Source organism: Cavia porcellus, unplaced genomic scaffold (genome assembly GCF_034190915.1).
Source record: "Cavia porcellus strain 051 isolate PalLab524CR breed Dunkin Hartley unplaced genomic scaffold, mCavPor4.1 scaffold_22, whole genome shotgun sequence".
Lineage (NCBI taxonomy): Eukaryota > Metazoa > Chordata > Mammalia > Rodentia > Caviidae > Cavia > Cavia porcellus.
This window is the reverse complement of record NW_026947505.1, coordinates 65,076,236-65,101,766: the sequence shown is the minus strand read 5'-3', so window position 1 is coordinate 65,101,766 and position 25,531 is coordinate 65,076,236. Positions and strand designations below refer to the sequence as shown.

At 41.6% G+C, this 25,531-nt stretch overlaps 1 long non-coding RNA gene across 2 annotated transcripts in view; it reads right to left on the bottom strand.

Annotated features, from left to right (window-relative positions):
* The window catches only part of LOC111756051 (uncharacterized), a 183,720-nt gene extending 162,012 nt beyond the window's left edge, over positions 1-21,708 (bottom strand). For both annotated transcript variants that reach the window (XR_010042045.1, XR_002790551.2), the window contains exons 1-2: positions 21,410-21,708; positions 19,805-19,887 (exon numbers count right to left, since the gene is read on the bottom strand). This is a non-coding gene — a long non-coding RNA (uncharacterized LOC111756051). The remainder of the gene's footprint in view (positions 1-19,804; positions 19,888-21,409) is intronic.
* Between the last annotated feature and the right edge of the window lie 3,823 nt (positions 21,709-25,531).

Sequence of the window (25,531 nt, the reverse complement as noted above, 5' to 3'; positions counted from 1 at the left end):
CAATCAAGTAGATACAATGATTTTAAATAGCCCAATATCAGCTACTGAAATTGAAAATGTGATTAAAAACTTAACCAACAGAAAAAATCCCAGGTCCTGATGGATTCACAGATAAATTCTACAAGACATTTAGAGAAGATTTAAAGTCAATACTCTTCAAACTCTTCAGTGAAATTGAAAGAGAAGCAATCTTCCCTAACTCATTCCTGGAGGCAAGTATCCACTCTAATACCAAAACCAGAGAAAGATGTAACCAAAAAGAAGAACTATAGGCCAATCTCACTAATGAAATCCTCAATAAAATATTAACAAATAGAATGCAGCAATCATCAAGAAAATTATACATCATGGCCAAGTGTGATTTATCCCAGGAATGCAGGGATGGTTTAACATATGCAAATCAATAAATGTAACCACTCAACATCAACAGAGTCAGAAACAAAAATCACAAGATCAACTAAATAGACACAGATAAATCTGTTGATAAAGTCCAACATTTGTTCATGATAAAAACCCTACAGAAATTCAGAATAGATGGTAACTACCTCAATCCAATAAAGGCCATCTATGACAAACCAACAGCCAATATTAAACTAAATTGACAAAAAATGAATGCTTTCACTCTAAAATCAGGAACAAGACAAAGATATCCACTATCACCATTCCTATTCAATATAGTTCTGGAAATATTAGCTAGAGCAATCAGACAAGCAAGAAAAACAAAAGGAATAAAGATAGGAAAGGAAGAAGTTAAATTATTACTGTTTGCAGATGACATGATACTCTATGTAGAAGATCAAAAAAACTCAATTAAAAGACTACTAGAGTTAATAACCAATTCAGCTGTATAGCTGGATACAAAGTTAGCACTCAAAAATCAATAGCATTTCTGTACACAAACAAAAAAGTCTCTGAGAGAGAAATTATGGAATTAATGCCTTTCATAATAATATCTTAAAAAATGAAATACTTATGAATTAACCTAACCAAGAATGTAAAAGGCCAATATACTGAAAATTATACTACTCCAAAAAAGGAGATTGACTTCCGGGAGAACATGGTGAATAGGTAACAGCAGCTACGGAGGCTCTCTGAGATAGCCAGCTTAGATTCCAGGGATGGTGCGGTGTGGGGAATCCTAAGCAAGGGGAGATACACCCTGCTGACCCAGGAACAAACTAAGCTGAGAGAAATCAACTGGAAATGCAATCCCAATGCTACAACGGGAACAGCTAAAGTCTCAGTGCTGAAGCTGGAACCCGTGCCTTTGGAAACCACGACTTGAATTTCCTGTTGCTGCTGCTGCTGCTGCTGCTGCTGCTGCTGCTGCTGCATCTGAATCGGCACAGCACAGATAGAGACGCAAAAGCTCTGAGAGTGGAAACTGGCAAACCGAACTGAGAGCAGAGCTGGTGGGGAGTCCTGCATCAACCTGTGGTGAGTGAGAGGAATGGGGACTCTTCCATAGACTAGGAGGCTCCAACAGAGGACATTCTGGGACTGAGCAGACTAGACTGAGCAGGACGCTGCAGTGACTTTAGTCGCATATTCCCCTCTCAAGCGGGATTGGTGGGGAGTGCTTGGCCTGGGTGACGCTGTGGACTAAGACCCAGTAGGCTAGCCCAAACCAGGTTCCAGTGCCCGGCAGTGCACCCTATCAGTGAAGCCTTCAGTAGGTTGACCTGAGGGGCGGGTGCAGCAGAGGCTGCCCAGGTCTGTGTCTCCCTAGTACACTGCAGTGGGTGGGAACACCTAGATGGTGCGACATAAACAAACTCTAACCAACAAAGAAAGAAACAGGGTCTCCGATATATGCTTGAATGGAAGGAACAAAAAGTGTGGGAAGAGGGAGCAATAAGAAAGGGTCCTCAGTCCCCAATCCTGAGAACACTGATCCAGGAAAGGTAAATGCAAAGGAGAATGAGGATGAAAACATGCAATATCAGGCACAGCACCAATAGACATAAAGCAGTATCTCTGAGACCTCATAGATGAGTTCAAAAGTGAAGTATTTAACCAAGTAAAGCAAGACATAAAGGAAAACCTATCAGAATCAGAGCAGACTTCTCAGGACAAACAATAAAGTCAAGAAGAGAATGGGAAGAGATTAGAGAAGATGGCAGCTTGCCAGGTCGCTAGGTGGAGAGCCTCTCTGGAAAAACAGCTCAGATGCTGGAATTTTACAATATAGAGAGGGCCAAACGAGCGGAGAGGGACTCTCATGAACCAAGAAGGAAACTGAAGTGAAAAGAAAAATAGGAAGAGGAAGGAAAAACACGAGTGGAGGGCTGGAGCCCAACGTGCTCACTGAGACCAGTCCACACTGTACTGGGAGCTCTGTGGAGTCAGGTGACTCAAGGTCACACTGAGGCCATGGCGAGGTAAATACAGAAGAGAACCAGTGCAGCAATCATGCAATATTAGCCACAACATCAGCAGACATAAAGAAATACCTTTGTGACCTCATAGATGAACTTAAAACTGAATTTTAATCCAAATGAGGCAAGATATAAAAATATTAATTAAAGAAATGATAAGCCCCTCCCAAGAAAACAAAGATGGAAGAACAGAGAAACCCAAAAAAGGGAGAGAAACCTTTGATGAAGAATATAAACAAAACCTAGAATACATGAAACAGATCCAAAGAGATTACCAGGAAACTAAAAACACCATTGAAAACTGGTAAAATACTTTGACAGAAACTAAAGTTAGCCTTTCAAAAATTGAAGAGAGATTTATGTGTGACTGTGAAAGAAAAGATCTCTTAAAAATAACAAGGAACCAGGAAGAAACAATTCAAAGGCTAGAAGATGACAAGAGGATCTATAACATAAGAATAAAAAACATGAGCGAATAAGCAGGAGTAATCACAAACACAGTTCACAGAAATAATTAAGGAAAACTTCCCAAGCATAGGAAAAAGAAATGATATCCAGATAAATGAGGTATACAGAACTCCAGCCACCTACAACCAAAACAGCTTCTTATTTGAAGCTGGTTTGTTAGACCACTGTTTTGTCTTAACTGTTTTAATTCCAATTTGGTATGCTTGATAGTATCAAGTCTAAGAGTAGAGGCAACTACTCTGAAGGCAACAAGATGCAATAAGATACCTATTTTATTTGATTATTAACTGCTTTAGAAGTCCTACAATGTCTCCAATGTGTTTTTATTAAAATTGCTATGTAATGCTATGTTCAATTATATTATGTCTGATGATGTAGACAATTCTATTGAAAATAAAAAGAAAAAGCATAGTAAATACTGTAGATCACCTAAGATTGTGGTCTTATATGTCTTTTTCATTTCATTTTTTTTTTTAGGAATTCAGTTTGTTGTCTTTTTATGAACTGCTTTTCCCTATAATACTGAAAGGATAGATATACATGTAGGGAGTCACACATGGGAAGAGTTTCTAAACTATTTACAGGAACAGATTATATAATACACGATGTAATGAATGGATGCTCTGAAGAAGAGACACTAAGAAACTCAGTACTAATTCTGTAGCATTATGATATAAAATCTAGCAATACTATTATTCACTGTTCAGAGTGATATTAGTCTAGTCTCTTAAGTTCAACTTCTGCACATGTAAAGATAAGGACAGCTACTACAAAGAGAATGAGGGACGCTATGGTAGTCATTATTGACTTCCCCAATATCAGGTCTTGAAGATCTAAAAAGTCTTCATCGTCCTGTAATAATTTGATTAGTTCTATAATGTTCAGTATGTATTCAATGTATGAGAAGATGGGGACAACTATTTGGAAGAAAACTAGAGACAATAAGATAGACAGTGAAGATCTCCAGTGGACTTGCTCTTTGAAATCTCTGTTTCTTAAATTTTTTCCTTACGATTTGTTTTATTCAGTTTTGTTATGTTTAATCTTACTCTCTTTAAAATAAAAACAAGGGAAAAGAATGAAGTATTTCAGATCCTAAAGGAAAATGATTTCCAACATAGACTAATGTACCCTGAAAAACTGTCCTTCAAAATTCATGGAGAAATAAGATACTTTCATGAAAAAGAACAGCTGAAGAACTTCATGATCACGATGCCAGCCCTTCAAAGAATACTGAAAGACATTCAGATACACTTAGGAAAAAACCCCTAAGCAAAGCAGATAATTAAACAGAACAGAAAGATAAAGATGCAACAGCAGCAAAATAATACGTCAACAATAAACCAATTTATAACAGTTATAACCATTAATGTAAATGGTCTCAGTGCACCAATTAAAAGACACAGACTGGCAGAATGGATCAAGAAACAACATCCAATTATGCTGTCTACAAGAAACACATCTAACCCAAGAGGATACTCACAGACTGAAAGTCAAAGGATGGAAAACAATGCTTCATGCAATAGGAACCCAAAAAAAGGCAGGGGTAGCTATTCTGTTTGCAGACAATGTGACTTTCAAACCAAGAATGATCAGAAGTAATAAATAAGGTCATTACATACTGGTTAGGAGAAAACTCCAAGAGGAAGAGATAACAATCTTAAATATATATGCACCAAATTACAGAGCACCCAGTTATATAAAATAAGTATTAATAAAAGTGAAAAATCAAATTAGCAATAACACAATTGTAACAGGATATCTTAACACACCATTGACACCAAGATCAACCAGACAGAAAATCAGCAAAGAAATAGCAGAACTGAATCACGCCTATGAACAAATGGACTTGATAGACATACACAGAGTGTTCCATCCAACAACATCAAAATACACATTCTTCTCAGCAGTACATGGAATATTCTCTAAAATACACCATATACTAGTCCACAGAACATATTTAAGTAAATTCAAAAGAGCTGAAATTATTCCATGCAGGTTATCAGATCATAGCACCATAAAACTAGAAATTAATGATTTAAAAGGCTGCCAAAAAAACACAAACACATGGAAATTGAAAAAGACACTCTTGAGCAATCAGTGTGTCCTAGGGGAAATTAAAGAAGATATTAAACAATACCTAAAAGCAAACAAAAATACAAATACAACTTACCAGAATCTGGGGGATGCAATGAAAGCTGTACTCAGAGGAATATTTATTGCACTGTGTTCCCACATCAGGAAAACAGAACGAATACAAATAAATAACCTGATGCTACACCTCAAACATCTAGAAAAAGAAGAGCAGGTTGTTGGGAGCCGCAGCCCCGAGCCCGGTCGCCTCACTTGGCGGACGTGAGGCCTGTAGTAAAGAGTAAAGCCTGAGGTAGATTACCCCTCCCATCGAGCACGTTAGTTTCCTGCTTACCGCGTAAGCAACCCGCTCAACAATATAGTCTGCCTGGCAACTGATGATGTTAGCCAATCAGCTTGCCTTGCTTACTTTAACATGATTGGACACTGTATCCGTATATATACTGGTGCCACCCCTGGGGGGGAAGAAGAAGCCCGGAAGTAGAAGCCCAGAAGGAGCCGCGGGGAGCGGACCAAAGGAGGCTTCGGCTGGGAGCGATCCCAGGGCAGGCTGTACGGAGAAGGAAAATAAAAGAAAAGGTTGTCCACTGCCAGACTTTGTCGTGTGTCCTTCCTGCCGGCCAGGAGCGACATCGACATTTGGTGGCCCGCACGGGGACTGATCACCCCCGAGACGTGACAGCGGACAACGCTCCAGTACAGAGCTGCGAGACAGGTGAGTTGGGGATAAGCCTGGGCTCTGGGTGGCGCGCACCTACAGGGCTTTTAGACTCCCCTCAGGCTCACGCGTAAGTGGCGGATTCCTTGGGCCTCACGCGGTGAGTAACATATTAAAAGATGGGAAACATGCTAGGTAGCAACACTAAGAGCGAGGGTGGTTGTGGAGAAAGCTCTCAAGAGCTTACAAAAGTACGCAGGGTATTTGAGCAGGCCCAGTCGGGGAGCTCCCGAGAGGGGCCCGTCAAGGGGAACAAAGATGCTAAGGAGAAGGACGGGGCTCTAGCCTCGGAGTCGTCTGACTCCGAGGACGAGGGAAAGTTGAATGGCAAGGAGGCCAAAGAGACCAGCTGTCAGGAGCCTAAGTCGCTCGATAAGGAGTCGCAGGGTTCTTTCCCAGCGTTGCGCCGTGAATTGCGCTCCGCTCAACTTGGTCTGCGGAGGAGTGGAGAGCTCCTGAGCGCTCCCCGGCGCGAGAGGGAGGCGAAGCCTTCCGCCCCACCTTGGGGGCTGTTCCCGGAGGCGATCCCTCGCCGCGAGGCGGCCGCCCGGGAGCTCCCTTCCCCTTCGCCAGAACAGGAAGTGATGCACGGGCCCCCATTTTCCGCCCAATCATGGCCGCCGTCTTATGCTCCGCCGCCGGCGGGTCGGTATTTTTACAGCCGGCTTTGGCAGGGGGGACGTTTGTCTCATGAGGTACATCCACCACCTGGGATAGATAGTGGCCCCTACGGGATATTTCCTGTACAAGTAGCTATGGGCCAGGGACGTAATGCATGGGAGCCTTTTGAGATAAAGCAGATTAGAGAACTTAAAAATGCAGTTACAACCTTTGGGCCGACTGCGCCTTACACCATTGCCATGCTGGAGAACCTGTCTTCTGGGCCCCTCACCCCCGCGGACTGGATTCAGCTGGCAAAGGCGTGTCTGCCCTCGGGTTGTTACCTGGATTGGCGAGCCTGGTACGCAGAGTTCTCTGCAGAGCAGGCTGAGAGAAACGCCAGTCGGGGAAACCGGGGGTGGAACAAGGAAATGCTTATGGGAGAAGGTCGGCACGCTGATGATCAGACTCAGTTCCCCGGCGCTGTCTATGAACAAATCAACGCCATAGGGCTCCGCGCCTGGAAGCAGGTAAGTGGTGCCGGAACAGCCTCCTTGTGTCTTTCAAAAATAATTCAGGGTACCACAGAGCCATTTGTTGACTTTGTGGCCCGAATGCAAGATGCTGCCGATAAGATATTTTCTGATCCGGGAGTGGCTCGACCGCTGGTAAGGCAGCTGATTTTTGAGCAATGTACAAAGGAGTGCAAGGCAGCGATAGCTCCTCATAAGAACAAGGACCTCAACGCCTGGATTAGGATATGTAGAGAGATAGGGGGGCCGCTCTCCAACTCGGGAGTGGCTGCTCTCCTGGCCGCGGCTGTACAGCAGAGGGGACCTCGCGGGTTAGAAGGGGAATGTAAGGCTAAAGGGTGTTTTGCCTGCGGGGAGCCAGGACACATTAAACGTCATTGCCCAAACAATGCAGATGCTAGGCCTCGCCCTAGGAATGAAGAACCATATGTTTGTGGGCGATGCAAGAGGGGATCACACAAAGCTGAGGAGTGTAGGTCGGTCTTTGATGCTCAGGGCAACCGTATTTGTGGACGAGATGCTAGAGGGCCAAAAAACGGCCAGAGGGGGCCCCCTTCACAGGCGGGCCCCCACTCCAGAGACAGGACAGCTCAGGATGGCAGCCTTCAACAAGGGCCACCCCTGGGTCAGCAGGTGTGGACCTCAGTGTCGCCTCCAGACTTATATTAGTGCCTGATATGGGTGTTCGAGTGGTTGAAGCCACCTTTAAGGGACCGTTACCCGAAAATTCCGTGGGTCTGGTGATCGGGAGATCCTCCACGGCCCTTCGGGGTCTCATAGTAGTCCCGGGGGTCATAGACTCAGACTACACAGGACACATTAAAATTATGGTTCAATCTCTTGTGGGTACTATGGTAATCAATAAAGGAGACAAGATAGCGCAGCTCTTGCTGCTCCCCAGTCTCCACAAGAGATTCCCCTCAAAGCAGAAAATTAGAGAAAGTCAAGGTTTCGGTTCCTCAGGGGAAGTCTTCGAGGGACTCCATATAATACTTGATAAAAGGCCCATGCTCTCACTTAAGGTCAATGGCAAGAATATAACAGGGCTCCTAGACACAGGAGCTGACCGTTCCATTATCTCTAGAAAGGATTGGCCCTCCAACTGGCCCACCAACACTGCAGATAACACGCTGCAGGGCCTGGGGATGGTGTCAGCTCCTCAGGTTAGTGCTTCAACCCTGTTCTGGTGCGATGAGGAGGGTCATCAGGGCCATTTCCAACCATTTGTGTTGCAGTTGCCAGTGTCTCTATGGGGAAGGGACATCCTCACTCAGATGGATGTCACGCTTACGTCAAACTGCTCCCCCCAGGCTAAGGATATACTCAGGAACCAGGGATATACCCCCGGCAAAGGCTTGGGCAATGCCCTACAGGGTCGGACATCCCCAATACCAGTAGAGAACAAAAAAGGTAGGCAAGGGCTGGGTTTTTCTTAGGGGCCGCTGAAGAAGCTCTCCTACCCACTTCGATCAAAATCACCTGGAGGTCAAATGATCCGGTTTGGGTACCTCAGTGGCCCCTGCCTAAGGAGAAGCTATTAGCCTTGTCAGAAATAGTCAGTACACAACTTAGATTAGGACACATTAAGCCGTCAACCTCCCCATGGAACACCCCCATTTTTATAATTAAGAAAAAGTCTGGCAAATGGAGGCTGCTCCATGATCTAAGGGCGGTCAACGCGCAGATGCAGTCCCTGGGGGCGGTCCAGAGGGGGCTGCCAGCTCTCTCAGCCATCCCTCAGTCCTGGCCAGTTTATGTTATAGATCTTAGAGACTGTTTCTTCTCAATCCCCCTGCATCCAGAGGACACTCATAGGTTCGCCTTTACTTTACCCACCATTAACCAAGAAAGCCCTGATCTCAGATACGAGTGGATAACGCTGCCCCAAGGTATGGCCAACAGTCCCACTATGTGTCAGATTTACCTTGATTCCCTACTGGCCCCCCTACGGAAATCCTTTCCCAAGATAAGATGTGTGCATTACATGGACGACCTTTTGCTCAGCGGCAGGGACCCAGACATGCTAAATAATATGCTCGGCCAGTTGGTCGAGGCCCTGAGACAAGCTAATCTGCATGTTGCCCCCGACAAGATTCAGGGAGGAGAAATGGTGACCTACTTAGGCGCGAAAATCTCCCCTATGCTAGTCTCTCCACAGAAGGTCACCATTAGGACGGATGGCGTTAGGACCCTAAATGACATGCAAAAGCTATTGGGAGACATTAATTGGATTAGGCCATATTTACATATACCAAATTCAGATCTCAAACCCCTGTTCGACCTTCTAAAGGGAGACCCAGATATAGCCTCCCACAGGAGGCTCACTCCTGAGGCAAGAGCTGCCTTACAGAGAGTGGAAAAAGCCTTAGGTGGGGCTACCTTACACAGAATTGAACCAGGGCGACCCTTTGATGTCTGTTTGCTACAGACTAGTCTACAGCCCACAGCGGTAATTTGGCAGAAAGGACCATTACTGTGGATACACCCTAAGGTCTCACCTGCAAAAGTCATAGAGCATTACCCAGAGGCAGTCGCTTCATTGGCCCTTGAAGCGCATGATAGAGCTGTCCAACATTTTGGCTCAGGACCACAAGCCATCCGAGTACCCTATACCGCCAGCCAGATCAAGACCCTGGCTGCCTGCATAGATACATGGGCCATTCTGAGATGTGTTTTCCATGGGGATATAAACAATCAATACCCTAAAGACCCTATCTTGTCATTTGTCACTCAGCACCCTATAATTTTTCCAAAGGTTACTGCCTCTGAGCCATTAGTCCCAGCAACTACAATATATACAGATGGCTCCAAGACGGGGATAGGCGCCTATGTGATCCTAGGCAAGCCCCCGGTTACCATACAATTTGAACCTGATCAGCCTCAGGTGGTGGAACTACAGATCGTTAAAATGATTCTTGAACGGTTCTCAGAAGCCATTAATATTGTCTCCGATTCTAGGTATGTGGTCAATGCTATGCAAGTGCTTGAGACTGCCGGTTTAATTAGATCCACTTCCACAGTGGCTGGGCTGTTCCTGTCTATCCAGACATTGCTTCAGAACAGACACCATAAGGTCTTCACCACCCACATAAGAGCACATACATCCCTGCCGGGGCCCATGGCACAGGGGAATGCGGCTGCTGATACTGCCACTCGCCCGTTATGGATTTTTACCTTACTAACACCAATCGAGCGAGCCCGTGCCTTCCATGATAAGTTTCATGTCAATGCCAGGACACTAACAAACCATTTCCATGTTTCCAGAGCAGATGCACGAGATATCGTGCGACTATGTGACTCCTGTGCCACATACAAACCTGCCATACCGATGGGAGTAAACCCTCGAGGTTTGATCCCTGGTGATGTTTGGCAGATGGACATCACACATATACAGGAGTTTGGGACTCTTAAATATGTTCATGTTTCCACAGACACCTGTTCTCACGTCATATTCGCAACAGCAGAAACAGGTGAAAAAGTGTCTAATGTGATCAATCATTGCCTGGCGGCTTGGGCCGCATGGGGCAAACCAAAAATATTAAAAACTGATAATGGACCAGCCTATATAGGCAAAGCCTTCAATGAGTTCTGCAAAATGATGGAGGTTCAATTAAAACATGGTATCCCATACAATCCCCAAGGTCAAGGAATCATTGAGAGGGCTCATAGAAGCCTCAAAGAAATTTTACAAAAACAAAAAGGGGGAGTAGGCCAAGGCCTGGCCCCAAAGGCACGATTATCCATGGCACTATTCACACACAATTTTTTAAATTTAAATAATGATAATTGCTCCCCAGCCGTGGAGCACTGCAACCCTTCCCCCAACCATAAAGGGTGGGTGAAGTGGAAAGATGTCCTGACAGGACAATGGATGGGCCCGGATCCAGTGGTCAGCTGGAACCGAGGCGCGGTTTGTGTTTTCCCACAGGAATCGGGACGAGAACCACTGTGGGTACCGGAGAGACTGACACGGGCGACAAAGCCCTCGACTGAAGATCAGACCTGCCCTACCGGAGATCCATCACAGACCAACCAACAAGATGAATAGAAATAGTGGTAGCCCGAAATGGACAAGAAGATCCTCAGGCATATGCATGGCTCGCTCGCCTAGCCTACGACCGAGTCTAGGGACGGTGAGCTTCCCACACTCCTCCTCTAAAAAATTATGACATAGCTGGGTAGGAGAGTCAATGACGGGTAAGAGCGTACTCCCCCGGTGCGACTCAACCTAAGCCAGGCCCTACCCCATCCTGCACGTAAGCCGCTGGACTGTTAGATGCTGCCCAGGTCTAAATTTCTCTCCGAGGGGATTTCTTTACGGAGAGGAAATGAGTGCAAGCTTGTGTGCATCCAGGTTCCGTCCAGTTTGTGCCTGGCCCTAGAAAAAGGACGAGGGCCTCAGGGCCTTGGCAGACCATGGGACGGCCGACCAGGGTCTAAGCCAAGGGCCTACGGTGGGCCTACGCATAGGGCATAAGCCTCTGCACCCAGTCCAGGAAGGGCTACGATGCGCACATTCATAAAAAATAAAAAAGGGGGAGATGTTGGGAGCCGCAGCCCCGAGCCCGGTCGCCTCACTTGGCGGACGTGAGGCCTGTAGTAAAGAGTAAAGCCTGAGGTAGATTACCCCTCCCATCGAGCACGTTAGTTTCCTGCTTACCGCGTAAGCAACCCGCTCAACAATATAGTCTGCCTGGCAACTGATGATGTTAGCCAATCAGCTTGCCTTGCTTACTTTAACATGATTGGACACTGTATCCGTATATATACTGGTGCCACCCCTGGGGGGGAAGAAGAAGCCCGGAAGTAGAAGCCCAGAAGGAGCCGCGGGGAGCGGACCAAAGGAGGCTTCGGCTGGGAGCGATCCCAGGGCAGGCTGTACGGAGAAGGAAAATAAAAGAAAAGGTTGTCCACTGCCAGACTTTGTCGTGTGTCCTTCCTGCCGGCCGGGAGCGACATCGACAGCAGGTCAAGGCCAAAGTCAAAAGAAGGGAGAAAATTACAAAATCGGAGCTGAAATTAATGCAACAGAGTCTAAGAAAACAATTCAAAGAATCAATGAATCAAAGAGTTGGTTCTTTGAAAGAATAAAATTGACAAGTCCCTAGCCAACCTTATTTTTAAAAGGAAAGAAAAAACTCAAATTCATTCAATAAGGAATGAAAAAGGCAAAATCAGTACACGCTCTAGAAATACAGAAGATCCTCAACATCTATTTCGAAAACCTCTATTCTCATAGGTTTGATAACACAGAAGAAATAGACAGATTCCTAGAAACATATGAAGTACCAAGACTAGGTCAAGCAGAAGTAAAACTGCTGAATAACCAAATTTCTATTAATGAAATTGAAAATGTAATTAAGTCATTACCTACAAAGAAGAGCCCAGACCCAGATGGATTCACTGTGGAATTCAACAAGAAATACAAAGAAGACAATGCCAACACTCCTCAAACTCTTCAGTGAAATCGAAAGGGAAGCAATCCTTCCTAAGTCATTCCTGGAAGCAAATATTACTCTAGTACCAAACCCAGAGAAAGACCCAACTACAAAAGAGAACTACAGGTCAGCCTTCCTAATGAAAAGAGATGCAAAAATTCTCAATAAAATATTGGCAAATAGAATGCTGCAAATCATCAAGAAGATTATACAACACGACCAAGTGGGACGCATCCCAGGCATGCAAGGATGCTTCAACATACGTAAATCAATAAAGGTAACCACCATATCAATAAAGCCAAAAGTAAGAATCACATGATCATTTCTATACATGCAGAAAAAGCTTTTGATAAGGTCCAACATTCATTCATGATAAGAACCTTACAGAACACTGGAATAGATGGTCTTTAATCTCAGTATAATAAAGGCCATCTACTACAAACCAACAGCCAGTATCACACTAAATGGCCAAAACCTGAAGGCCTTTACCTTAAAATCAGGCACAAGACAAGGATGTCCTTTATCACCACTCCCATTTAATATAGTACTAGAAATATCAGTCAGAGCAATTAGATGAGAGAAATAAAAGGGGTAAAGATAGGAAAAGAGGAAGTTAAATTATCATTATTTGTGGAAAACATGATACTCTGCATAGAAGATCCCCAAAACTCCATTGAAAGAATCCTAGATATATAAATAAATTCAGCAGTGTAGCTGGATACAAAATCAATACTCAAAAATCAATAGCATTTCTATACAACAAAATCACGGAGAGAGAACTAAAAGAAGCCACACACTTCATACTAGCAACCAGAAAAATGAAATATTTAAGAATTATTCTAATGAAAGAAGTGAAAGATCTATATAGTGAAAATTATAATACACTGAAAAAAGAAATTGAAGTGGATCTCAGAAAATGGAAAGACATCCCTTGCTCATGGATAGGAAGAATAAATATTTTGAAAATCGCCATTCTCCGAAAACTGTTATACAGATTCAATGCAATTCCAATAAAAAAATACCATCAACATACCTCATAGTTCTAAAGAAATCACTCTTAAAATTAATCTGGAACCAGAAGAGACCTAGAATAGCAAAGACAGTTCTAACCAACAAAGTCAAGACAGGAGGCATCACAATTCCTGACCTGAAGTTATACTACAAAGCAATTATAGTAAAATCAACATGGTACTGGAATAAAAACAGAGCCAAAGATCAATGGAATGATTACAAGATACAACCACAACTACAAACACACTCAACCACTTTATTTTTGATAAAGGGGCCAAAGATGTTCACTGGAAGAATGACAGTCTCTTTAATAAATGGTGCTGGAAAAACTGGCTCTCCATATGCCAAAAACTAAAACTAGACCCATGCCTATCACTATGTACTAAATTAAAATCTAAATGGATCAAAGATCTGAATATTAAAACAGAAACACTAAGTCTACTAGAAGACAAATTGGGTAAAAACCTTGAAGACATAGGGGTAGGTAGAGAATTCATGAACAGGCATCAAACCACCTGGGAAATACTTCCCAGAATCAATAACTGGTATCACGTCTAACTAAAAAGTTTCTGTATGTCAAAAGAAATCTCCAGCATAGTGAAAAGAAAACCCACAAACTGGGAAAAATTCTTAGTGAACTGTCCTTCAGACAAAGGACTTCTGTGTAAAACATATAAAGAATTTTAAAAATCAGATCCCCAAAATTCAAAGCTCCAATCCAAAAATGGGCATCTGAGATGAATACACAGTTCTCAGATAAAGAATTACAAATGGCAAATAAATACATGAAAAAATATTCATCATCATTACTCATTAGAGAAATGCAAATTAAAACCACACTGAGATTCCATTTCACTCCTAAAAGAATGGGCAGGATCAAGATAACTACCAACAACAAATGCTGGAGAGGCTGTGGGGAAAAATGAACTCTCCTGCACTGTGGGTGGGAGTATAGACTGGTACAACCATTGTGGAGGTCAGTCTCAAGATTTCTTAAAAAGCTGGGATTGGAAGTCCCATTTGTTCCAGCAATTCTGCTTCTAGGCATATTCCCAGAAGAATTGAAAACATCATACCATAGTAATACATGTGCACCCATGTGTATAGCAGCACAATTTGTAATAGCCAGATATTGGAAACAACCTAAGTGTCCATCATGAGGAATGGATAAAAAAGATGTGGTATTTTTATACAATGGAGTACTACTCAGCTATATAGAATGATCACATTGAAATATTTATAAATAATTGGACGCAGCTTGAGAGCATACTCATAAGTGAAATAAATCAAACTCACATGTATAAATACCATATAGTCTCCCTAGTGTAAGAAATGACAAGAATACATAAAAGTATGTGGTAATTATGATTCCCCATTATATTGTTTTGAGATCTTATAATGTTTTCATTCATTAGTTGGAATGTTTTTATTCTGGGTTGTTTGATTTTATTGTCTGTGATGGTATGAACAGCTGTTTTGAAGAAAACAAGACATTATAATAGCTACAAGACATTGTAATAGTACTGATTTAATATCATCTTGTTTTGAAGTCCCACCAAGCTTTGTTCTTCTGTCTCCATCCGTTTTATCATGTTGTATCTTACTGGATTTTATTATATGTGACAGAATAAACAAAATGTTTTATGGTCAAGGAGATAATATAGTAACCATTGTTCATTTTCTGTTATTTCGTTCTGAATACTCTGCAATACTTTCATTCTCTTGAATGTTTTTACATTGTCTTGTTAGGTTTGGTAGTACAGTATAGGAAGTTATAATCAAATATTTCAAGGAAAGAGATACTATAGCAGCTACTGTTATGTCGGGTTGTCTTGTGGTGAAACACTATGTTACTTAAATTGTTCTGTTCTGACCTGTGTTGTTATGTCCTCCTTTATCTTAATCCTTTTTTTTAAATAAAAAATAATATATTGTCTCTAGTACAAAAATAATAAAAATCTGAAAGAGTAGTAATATCCAAAATGTATAATAGATATTGTGATAAGGGAAAGAAAGTACTCTAAAGGATATAAGTACATGTATGTTTAAGTGTGTAAGATAGAGAACAATACTACTAAGTTTTTGTTAGCTCATCAAACACAACAGTTTGTACTGTCAGTGTCTGACTGTCCACTTTTTATGCTTTGATTCTGTGACTTGAGTAACTCCTTCCAAGATAACAATATGTAATTTATCAACTAGTGATTTCTTACTGTTTTTTTAAATTCTGTATTATTTCTACTCTTTTTACTGTTTTGCTGTTTTCTCTAAATAAAAAAATTTTTGATGTGCTATTTGTATATTGCTATCACTGTCTCCTACCAATATTTTCCTTAGATTATAATTGTCATCTTTGTTTCAGTTTTGTTTTATTTTTATGGAGAGTAACATATAGTTTTTACATATTCAAATGTATTGAATTTTTTCTCCTTTTTGGGATGTATCTCTCAACAAAATAGAACATCTCTAAGATCATCATGATCTGAAGTACATTTGCCCACAGTAATATCACAGTGCCATGCTACTGAAAACATCGTAACTATACTACTGTTAATACATGAGACTGCTTACTCTTTCTCACACATTCTTCCATTCGGTCAAAAAATTCTATCAAAGTTATGTCCTAAAAATTCAACTCTATCCTCTCGCCTATATTCATATTACTACTTTCCCTCATCCTCTATCACCTGAATTATAGAATGAAACTGCCTCCTAAGTGATCTCCCTGCCTCCAAAGTAGTCCTGTGGCAAGACAAACCGTGTACCAGTGCCAGGTTAAACACTCCAAAGGTCCCTTTCTCCATGGACCCTGTGTAACTCCAGACTTTAAAAACAATAGGCTTTTGGGATTTACATTTGATCAACACTTTGCAAAATAGCATTACTTCAATTAAGCTTCACAAGATCCTGTTAAATATAATGTTATTGTTGTAACCATTTTTCTATGAGTAAATTGAGGACATAGAGGTTAAGAAACTTTTTAAGCCCTCAGTGCTTGGAAGATGAAGAGTCAGGATACAAATCTGGCACCACCTACAACCCAAGCTCACATAAGCTTTAGTGACTGTATGCACTTTCTCACAATTGGCCCCTTATCTCTTAGCAATATTGCCTACCTGCCACTGCCTCAAAACAGCACTGCACTGTCTGGAATTCTTGATATATGTCCATGACACTCACTCTGCTCATACTACCTTGTCCGTTGGAAATGTCATTCCATGTCCCTTTACCCTTGACCTGTATGTCTTATCCATCTTTTAGGACTCAGCACAGGCTTCATGTCCTGTGGGAAGGTTTTTTCTAAATAACTCCTTCCCTGCTCTTACTCTCTTCTCTCTGACAGGAGGGACCTTTCACACATACTCCATTGCTATCTTTATCCCATGGTGTTACCAATTTCTAGCCCTGTTTTTGCCTCCTCTATTAAACCACGAATGACTTGGGACAGTTTTAATCATTTTTATGTCCCTAAGTGCAGTGTCTAACTGGTAGCAGACTCTCCGTGCTTCATCAATGTTTAGAAGAAGAAAAAATTTAGAGTATCAATTAATTCTCAAATATATGATGAAATACTTATTGTACCTAAACTAGTTTTCAAAGTGAATGGCACAGTCACTGCTTACTACGTGCACCTGACAAAATCAGAGACCGCCTGCCATGGCAGTTCACAGGAGCAATCGACCACATGGGGCAATTGGGAAGATTTTTAAAGGGTGCTGAAAATTAATAAGGCAAAGCTACATATCAATCATCTAAATTGAGCAAATGTTTAGGTGGGGGCCACAATTAGGCAAAAATGGCAAAGCTAAGAACTTAGTTTTTTCCCTCTTAAACCTGAAACTGTATCAGATCAATTGTTCTCCAGTCCAAGAGCAAATTGTCAGATTCAAGTCTTATTCTGGGCCATCTGACTGTTTAGTGATGAGTTTCTCTACCTAACTCTCAGCCCATCTCCTAGGACAGAAAATTATAAAAATATTTCTATAGAACATTAAAACTTTGAGATTGTAAGATCATGAGATGCACTAATAGTGACAAAATATTAGAAACACGTGCAGTCCCATGTAATGTATTCAACAACTGTGCTAAGGTCATAGAGGTCTTCCTAAAAATACATGTCATTCTGTCTACATCAAACACAGAAAACTCATTTACAAGTGAATGTCATTTTCATCTTTGTCCCAAGGCCAAGTACATCTCATTTGCATTCGTTTGTTTCCCTACTGGAATGCTCATCACTATTCTACAACTAGTGTGGGCTGTGCTCAGTATCAGCTACTTATGATAGCCCAGAATCCAGTCATCTAGTCATGGGTTTAAATCATAATCCAAAAGACAGTTTTATATAAGGTGTTTTTAGATAATGTACATCATAGAGATATCATAATTTCATGACAGCACTCATAAGAAAGAACTTTAAAAATTGCAAGACATATGCATGCAAACACATTGTTTCTCAGTATTTGCCTAATATTAAAATTGCCATATTGCTTGCCCTGGAGAAGCATAATTCTGAAGTTAAGGTCTTTCAAGGTCCTTTGCCAAATTCTCAAGAAAACAACAGAATGGGGTGGAGGCTCTATTGTTGTCTCACTCTGTACAAAGCGTGGTCAAGAGCTACAGCTGATTGACCCAGAATGAGCCAATCTCCTGCCTGCTAGAGGCTGGTCCAGTTCTGACACTGTCTAGCCAGCTCTGTGTCCTTGGTGGCTCCCTTCCTTGCACAGTCAAAGCAATAACACCTTCTAAAACATGCCTAACCCCCAACACACACAAAATCACTTAGTAAAAATCAGGCACTGAAAATAACCCAAATATCCATTGACAGAACTGATTTAAATAATCTGTCTACTTCTACCACATAGAATACTATGCAATAGTAAATGAAAAACCATGAGGACAGTGTCTTGAACTTTCCTGGAAAGACTTCCAAGATACATTATTGAAAAATTTTTAAAAAGGGCTGGGGATTTAGCTCAGCAGCATAAGTGCCTGCCTGGAAAGCATGAGGTCATGAGTTCAATCCCTGATACCACAAAAATAAAATAAAATAGAAGCCAGATGTGGTTGTGCATGCCTGAAATCCCAGCATTTAAGGAGGCTGAGGCAGGAGGTTTGCCACAAGTTCAAGGCCAGCCTGGACTACATAGCGAGACTCTTTCTCAAAATAAATGCATAAATACAATACATACAGAAATCAATTTTTAAGATTCTAAAGATCTAAAACTTGATTTTTAAGGAGAAAGACTATTTATTCTTTGTTGTTTATACTTTTAAAAGAAAAATTAGAAGTATATAAAAAGTGGAAATAAGTTAAACAAATACAGATCCAGATTTTGTTGGTTCTAAAATTCGTAAGGGGCTGAGAGGTATCCTTCAATGGTGTAGCTCTTGCTATGACATGCTCAGCACAGCACAAAAAAGAAAACAAATGCACATAATTTAGGAGGTCCATGTTAAGAATTAATATTAATTAAATTATTTATTAATTTAATATTTATTAAATTATTATTTATTAATAAGTTAAATAAGAATTATTAAAATCAAGCACAGACCTTACCACATTACCACATGCTTGAACCACCAGGGGTTCAGAGCCACCCAGCAGAGACAGGAACCATGGCCTCTGAACATGTTAAGAGTCTCTTGTCTCTTGCCAGAGAGCCCCACAATATATTACCTAAGATGGAACTCTTATGGTTTAATAGGAGAATTCAGAAATGAGGTGGGATTAGACTATGTACTTACAGTTTTGACCTTTGAACATGTGATATATTCCTCTTTAAAATTAACTGTCACGAGAAAACACATCTAGGCTTCAACTGTCCAAGGTCTTCCTCCTTCCCCATCTCCTCTATTCCACCACAGTCTTCTGGTTCTAATTGTTCCACCAGTATCCACAAGGATTGTGCCTCAGTCTAGCTCTTTCCAAGGGCATAATATGCCTTATACTTTGAGTTTATGCCAGGAATTTTCTCTCCACCAGCACCCTCGGCTCTGTCATCAGCAGAGTAGCTTCAAACTAACCAGCCCCACTTCTATGCCAGCCTGGCTCTAATTCCCAGTATCACTCTCTGCTGCATGTGAAAAAAGTTGGAAAATTAAATTAACTACACTCCAAGGGTTCTCCAATCCCAAGGAATGTTAAGAGACTGGGAAATTTTTAAATACTTAATTTGGGAATTGAGTGATTGTTTGGTAGTACAAAGTGGTCCTGAAAAAGCTGAGCATGGTGGCACACTCCTGTAATCTCAGCATTTAGGATGCTGAGGCAAGAAGATTGTTGCAAGTCCAAACCAGCCTGGTGGTGGGCCCAAGTGAGCCCAAGGCCAGACTGAATCGTATAGCAAGACCCTGTCTCAAAAAGACAACACCAAAAAAAGTGGTCCTGAAATTCTCAAGAGAATCAAATTATCATTTCCTCCTAGGGTCCCCAGGACCACTGGGAGGCCATTCTAAACTCACCCCTATAGTCACACCTTTGTGTTTAATACAACCAAACCAGGTTAGATGGGATTGAACTTATTTGGAATATACCAGAAACAAACAATTTCAAATACATACCAAGCCAAAGATGGTCTCTAACTTTGGTCGCAGTTTTAAAAGCCTGGGAACTCCTTGATTTTTCAGTTTATTTCATCATCTTTCTGTAAAAAAACATGATCCAATTAGATTGGATTTGAACAATTTCTGGGATACGTCCCACATCATGTCCTAAAAAGGACATATAACGTGAATGTTACATGTGAATGTGATGCTATGGAGTCAACAGGAAAAAGAATAAATCTGGGGAATATTTCTAGCTGGTTTCTTATTATAGGATTCTTATTTTACTTATCTGCAAAATAGACTGTTATAAAGATTACATGAAATTATGATCATTTAATGAAATGAGTTCTATTAAGAAAGCTTTAAGAGATGCTAATATTTCTCCTTTTATGAAAACACTGGCCAATAAAACAACATGAAGTTTCAAACTACACAAATTAACTTTGCAATAAATATACTATATAGTATATATAAGATAGCTATAGATAGCAAAGCCAGCACCCTGAGACCAGAATTCAACACTTTTGCTTTAAATAATTCAGGAAAACTAACCCACAGGCTCCCTAATGTGTGTTCTTCTATGTCTTCTAGATTGCTAAGGCGTTTCTTTTTCCTAGTTTCTGAAAATCCACAAACTAATAAAATGTGACATCCTACACTGACTCATTTCTTATTGGCCTGACTTTTAGCATACCTGAAAGCATTTTGTTGCTCACAGATGCATTCTGCTATGGATCAATGCCCTCCAGTGTGATTGACTGTGACCTGGTCACGTCTCCATTTTCCTTAAGGTGATAATTTAGGAATCAACTGATCAGTGTCAAGTATCGAATTTTATTTTTTCTACTTTTCAGTGATTTAAAAAAGATTAAAAACAATCCTTGACGTTCCCTGTTTTACGTAGAGCTGTCTCCTATTGTATCTCTTTCATTACATCCCTTGTCACATAAGACATTTCCACCTAAGGCTTTCTGTTCAAATTGCTAGATTAGAGCATCTCCCAGTCAAATACAACTTGCCATTGAGCACTGGATTTTAAAGCATTCTTTATTTGAAATAACTTCCAGGAACACTGCTCTACTGCCAACATTTAAAACAAGAAATGCGTTATTTGCAGCCATTTCCTGCAGTACTAAATTATAGGGATAGAAAATAAACGTGGAGGCTATTCATGACATTTAGAAGGCTGATGTATTTTATTTTTAGCAGTTCCTTCTCTTACTCTTAAGTCGCCAAGTGTCTTGTCTTTTACATATTACTTTGATATTCTCTAATAAACTTGCTCTTTAGGTTTTGTCTGCTATTTACATGAAATGTTAAATTTCAAAAAGTTGTATTGTACTTGAAATAAAAGCAGTATTTTCAAGGGAGTTAAATGTGTACATATATCTTTAACAGTTTTTGAAGGAACTTCGGATGGTTTCCAAACCAAAGCCTCTAACAAGTTGTCTGTCACGCGTCGTTTCCACCTAACTTGAATTAAACCGTAGTCGCAGGTGACAGAAGCTCCTCTTTCATCTTTTGCAGAAAGGTCACCTAGGCCAGAGCGAGCGCCACGCTCCTTCTGGACCTAAACTCGTTGACCTCGCCTTCTGTCGAGTCCTCCGCTTCCCCACACACCTGGAGGCCGAGGGTCGCGCGGGACGTCCCGAAGGCGCCAGCACCTCCGCCCCTTCTCCGGGGAGGCGGCAGATGGCGAGGGCGCGGCGGGCCTCAGCAGGCCGCGCTTCGGGCTGAGTCCGCTGCCTCTCCCGCTCCAGAGCTTCCGAGCCTTCTTCCGAAGCACCGCGGGCCTCCAACGCCTTCACCCCTCCCTGGAACCCCGAAGCTCGGGTTCCCAGAGACGGTGAGGCCGAGAACCGGGAACCTCTCGGCGCGGAAGCCAGCGCCAGCGCTCACCCAGGGGCCTCAGCGCCCAGCGCAGCGCGCTCCCAGCGCTCGGAGCGCACGCGCGCGAGCTCCCGGGGCCGCCGCGGGCCACCAATGGCGACCCCGGCTCCCAGGGCCCAGCCAATGGGAGCGCACGGAACGCTGAGACCTAGAGCTTCTCTGGCCGCGCGCGAGTTCCGAGCTTCCAGCGTCGCCAGCTTTAGTTTCTCCAGCTCCTAAAACCTGCAGTACGAGCTCCTCACCTTCCCTCAGGCTAATTACACTCCCTACTCCCCAGATAGGTAAGGCCTTGCAGGACGGCACTCCTTGCTGAGTTCTTGCTGGATTCAGGAAACAGGGTGTCAAGGTTTTCAACTTGACTACCTTGGCAAACCTCACTGCCCAATCACTGCCCAATAAAGTAGAATTTCAAAAATTAGTGAAGGAAGGGGGAACCTTCTTCTCACTCATGAACCATTCTAAACCATTTGTACTGGTAACTGAATTTAAAATGGAGAGCCTGATAAGTGAGCTTGAAGAAGTTTCTGCTGAGCATGTGTATGAAAGGCCTTTGTTTACTGACGTTGATGCGAAGATGGCCAAGGGTTGGACGTGAATCACAAGGAAAGCAAATGCCCCGCAGAAAGATGTTCATGATTATGAAAGGGCTTTAGTTATTATCTCCTAAACTGATGTTGCAATGAAAGCAGGAAAGATTGCTAGTTATTTTATATTACTTGAGTTTACTACATAGGCGTGATTTTAAGAAGCTTACTTGGATCAACTTACTTAATTTTCACAGCTACCCTATTGCTTGTTTTACTCTGTTTAACAAATAAAATTGAAGCAACACAGAGACTGGCCCAAAATGCCAGGCTAGTGCCAGAGGTAAGACTAAAACCATATAAGCCTGACATATTTAAGTTGCCAAAACATTTTAATGCCCCAGGTAGGTCCAAAAATCTAGGGTCTTTCACTTCTAAAGGATGTGAATCTTCTTCCTATCTTTTATTTAATGTTTTGGTATAAAATATTCGGTTAAAATCTCAGCAATTCCCAGCAGCTTCCACATTGCCCTCAAAGTTATGGTCAGTGGAATAAGAAGAATGGAGTGAAGGAGAGTGGAGAGGAAAAAGCAGACACTGAAGGAAGTAATCTGAGAAACACTAATTCAACTGAGCCTGTGAAACACTTTAACACTGTTGCTATTAATTGTGTATCACGGATTTGACTTTGTGCAACAGTAGGCACCAGTGATTAATATGCTAGTCACACATCTGTAATCCCACACTGAGGTTGAGGCAGAAAGGTCCCCAAAAAGTTTGAGGCCAGCCTGGACTACATAATGAGTTCAAGGCCCCCCTAAACTACATAGCGAGACCCTGTCTCAAAAAACAAAAACAAAAAAAGAAAGAAAGAAGTGAATCTTTGCTCAGTTTTCTTTATTTATATTGGAATCTCTTCTAATAGTAGATGCCAAATTACAAAGGGAGAAACAGAAGACTGAGGATTTTGTTAGCTTTATTAAATTTTTACCAGTTCGCAGTGTGTTCCTTTCACCAAGCTATTGTTAATGTACTTTTTTATGGAGTACTTGCACACAAAACAAGAGTTATTGGAGTAAGTACTGAGCTAGGAAGTTGGATTGGGAGGGAGGTAATAAAGTAGAACTTGTTCCCAAGTTTCAAATCGGGTAGGTCTTTCTCACTTTCTCTGAGACCTTAGAGGATCTGGTTCCAGAAATAAGTTTCCACTACTCCACTACAGGGTTCGATTTGATTGCAAGAAACAATTGTTTGGAAGGACAGCACAGGGAGGGAGTGTAGCTCAGCATCGTGAAGCTCTAAATTTCTTTTTTTTTTTTTTTTTTAACCTGTACTGAGGATCAAACTCAGTATTGCCTGCTCACAAGGCAGGTGCTTAGGCCCCTGAGTTAAATCCCCAGCCCTGAGAAACTCTGAATTCTTGAAGATCAGATTTAGGGAGCACTTGCCTGAGTTCATCTCCAGTCCTGGGTAGCAACAGTATTCCTGAACTATAGTCTTCTTTTTCCCTGAGGAAAGGACTACAAATAGCAGAAGAATCTGGCAGAGGGTAGGTCATCAGTACGTAGTAGTATCTTTATCAGTATATTTACATATGATGTAACCCACACATTTCCCCCATTTAGGCTTTCATTTATAAAGCAAACTAGTTATGGTCAGTTGACACTATTAACCTATAAATATTTGCACAAGTCACTTTAGAATAAATTATTTTTCCAACAGCCACTAATAGGAATCAGATGCCTTTCCCCCACCTAGGGATCCTGCTATAACTTACCAGATAAAGTGCTTGACAACCATTGGATGACTGAGGCAGGGTTCCCAATAGCAGACAGCAGGGGAAGACTTTCAAAGCATTCAGGAATGAGAAAATAGAGGGCAGATCTACTTGAGTTCATCAGGACTGTATTCAGATATGTGGATGAGCTCCTGGGTCACTGAATCAACCTCTAAGAAAACTGCCCACCTGGGTTCTTGGGTCACCTGCTCTGAACTGAGGGCCTGACTAATCCTCCATTTCTAGCAAATTCCTCTCCAGAATGTACAAAAGGAAGAGGGACAAGGCCTCCCAATTTTAGCCCACAAAGTTATATTCTTTCTATTAACTTGCAGTAATTTTTTTAAAAACTGCAAATAGTCATTTCTTCTAACTTTGCTATTCTAATTATGGGCCTGCCAGTGACCTTGAAGATTATGCTTTCTCCTCTGTTAAATGGAACCAATACTGAGAGCAAAAGCTCTTTAGAAGACTTCCTGGGGGGAGGGGGTCAGGTAAAGCAAGTAGGTCAGCACCTCCACAAAATAAATGCTTTGGTGTTTGTTGAATGAATATTTTACTGTATGGCTCATAAACACTGAGCAAGTTTCTTTTTGGCCTGTCAAGGAAAGTCCTGTCAAACAACAAGAAATAGTAATTCTGTAGTTCCATACCTCTTTTTGATGAGGGAATATTATGCAAAAGGCTCTTTTCCCCTTGAAGGTCATTACCTTCTTTCAGTAAGGTTGAAAACATGATTAACAATGTTTTCAGAAATTAATTTGCCTGCTGAGAACCTGTGAAATGTGTCTTTAAAATGATGTATTTCCTTCTGATAACATTAACACTTATTCTATGAATAAAGTATTCAAGTAACCTATGCTTTATTTTATCGTGAAATCTCTTCAAACTTTTTTAAAAGTTGTTTTCCAATTGAACTGCTTCTTTAAAGGGTGTGAAATCGCTAAGTGAACACACTCTGTTTACATTTTTATTTTTTCTTAAAGATTGCACAAACTGGAACCAAGACCAAAATACTGTATCCACTGTACATTATTCATTATAAAACAACATACACATTTGTACCCTACCAAATAGGATATTTTCTTTAAAATTATATATTGCGTGCTCTTAAATTCATGCTTTAGATATTTTACATTTATCATTATTCTTTCATAAATAATTGCAACTTGACCAATTTGTACACCTGCTGCCACTGTGAATTCAATGGGACAGTGAGTAGTCTTTGACATGAGAACGGGTGAACTAGAAACACATGTATGGATGTCACGTTACCGAATTGTGATTAGTGTTTTGCCTATACAATAAAATGCTAATGCAAAATTCACACAAAACCTCGTTTCAAAAGGCACAATTTCCTTCACAGAAAAGTACAATTAAAAAATAGATGGCAGTTAAAGTCGGGGCCCTCGAGGGCAGTGTGATGTTGGTATTAATGTGATTTGAAATCGTAGAGAAGAGCCTCCTCGGGCGGTTCGGTTTGGTTCTGCGAGCTGGGAGAGACACCCAAGGCCTCCTGGGGGCCTGGACCCACCCCCAGCCGCCCTGGTG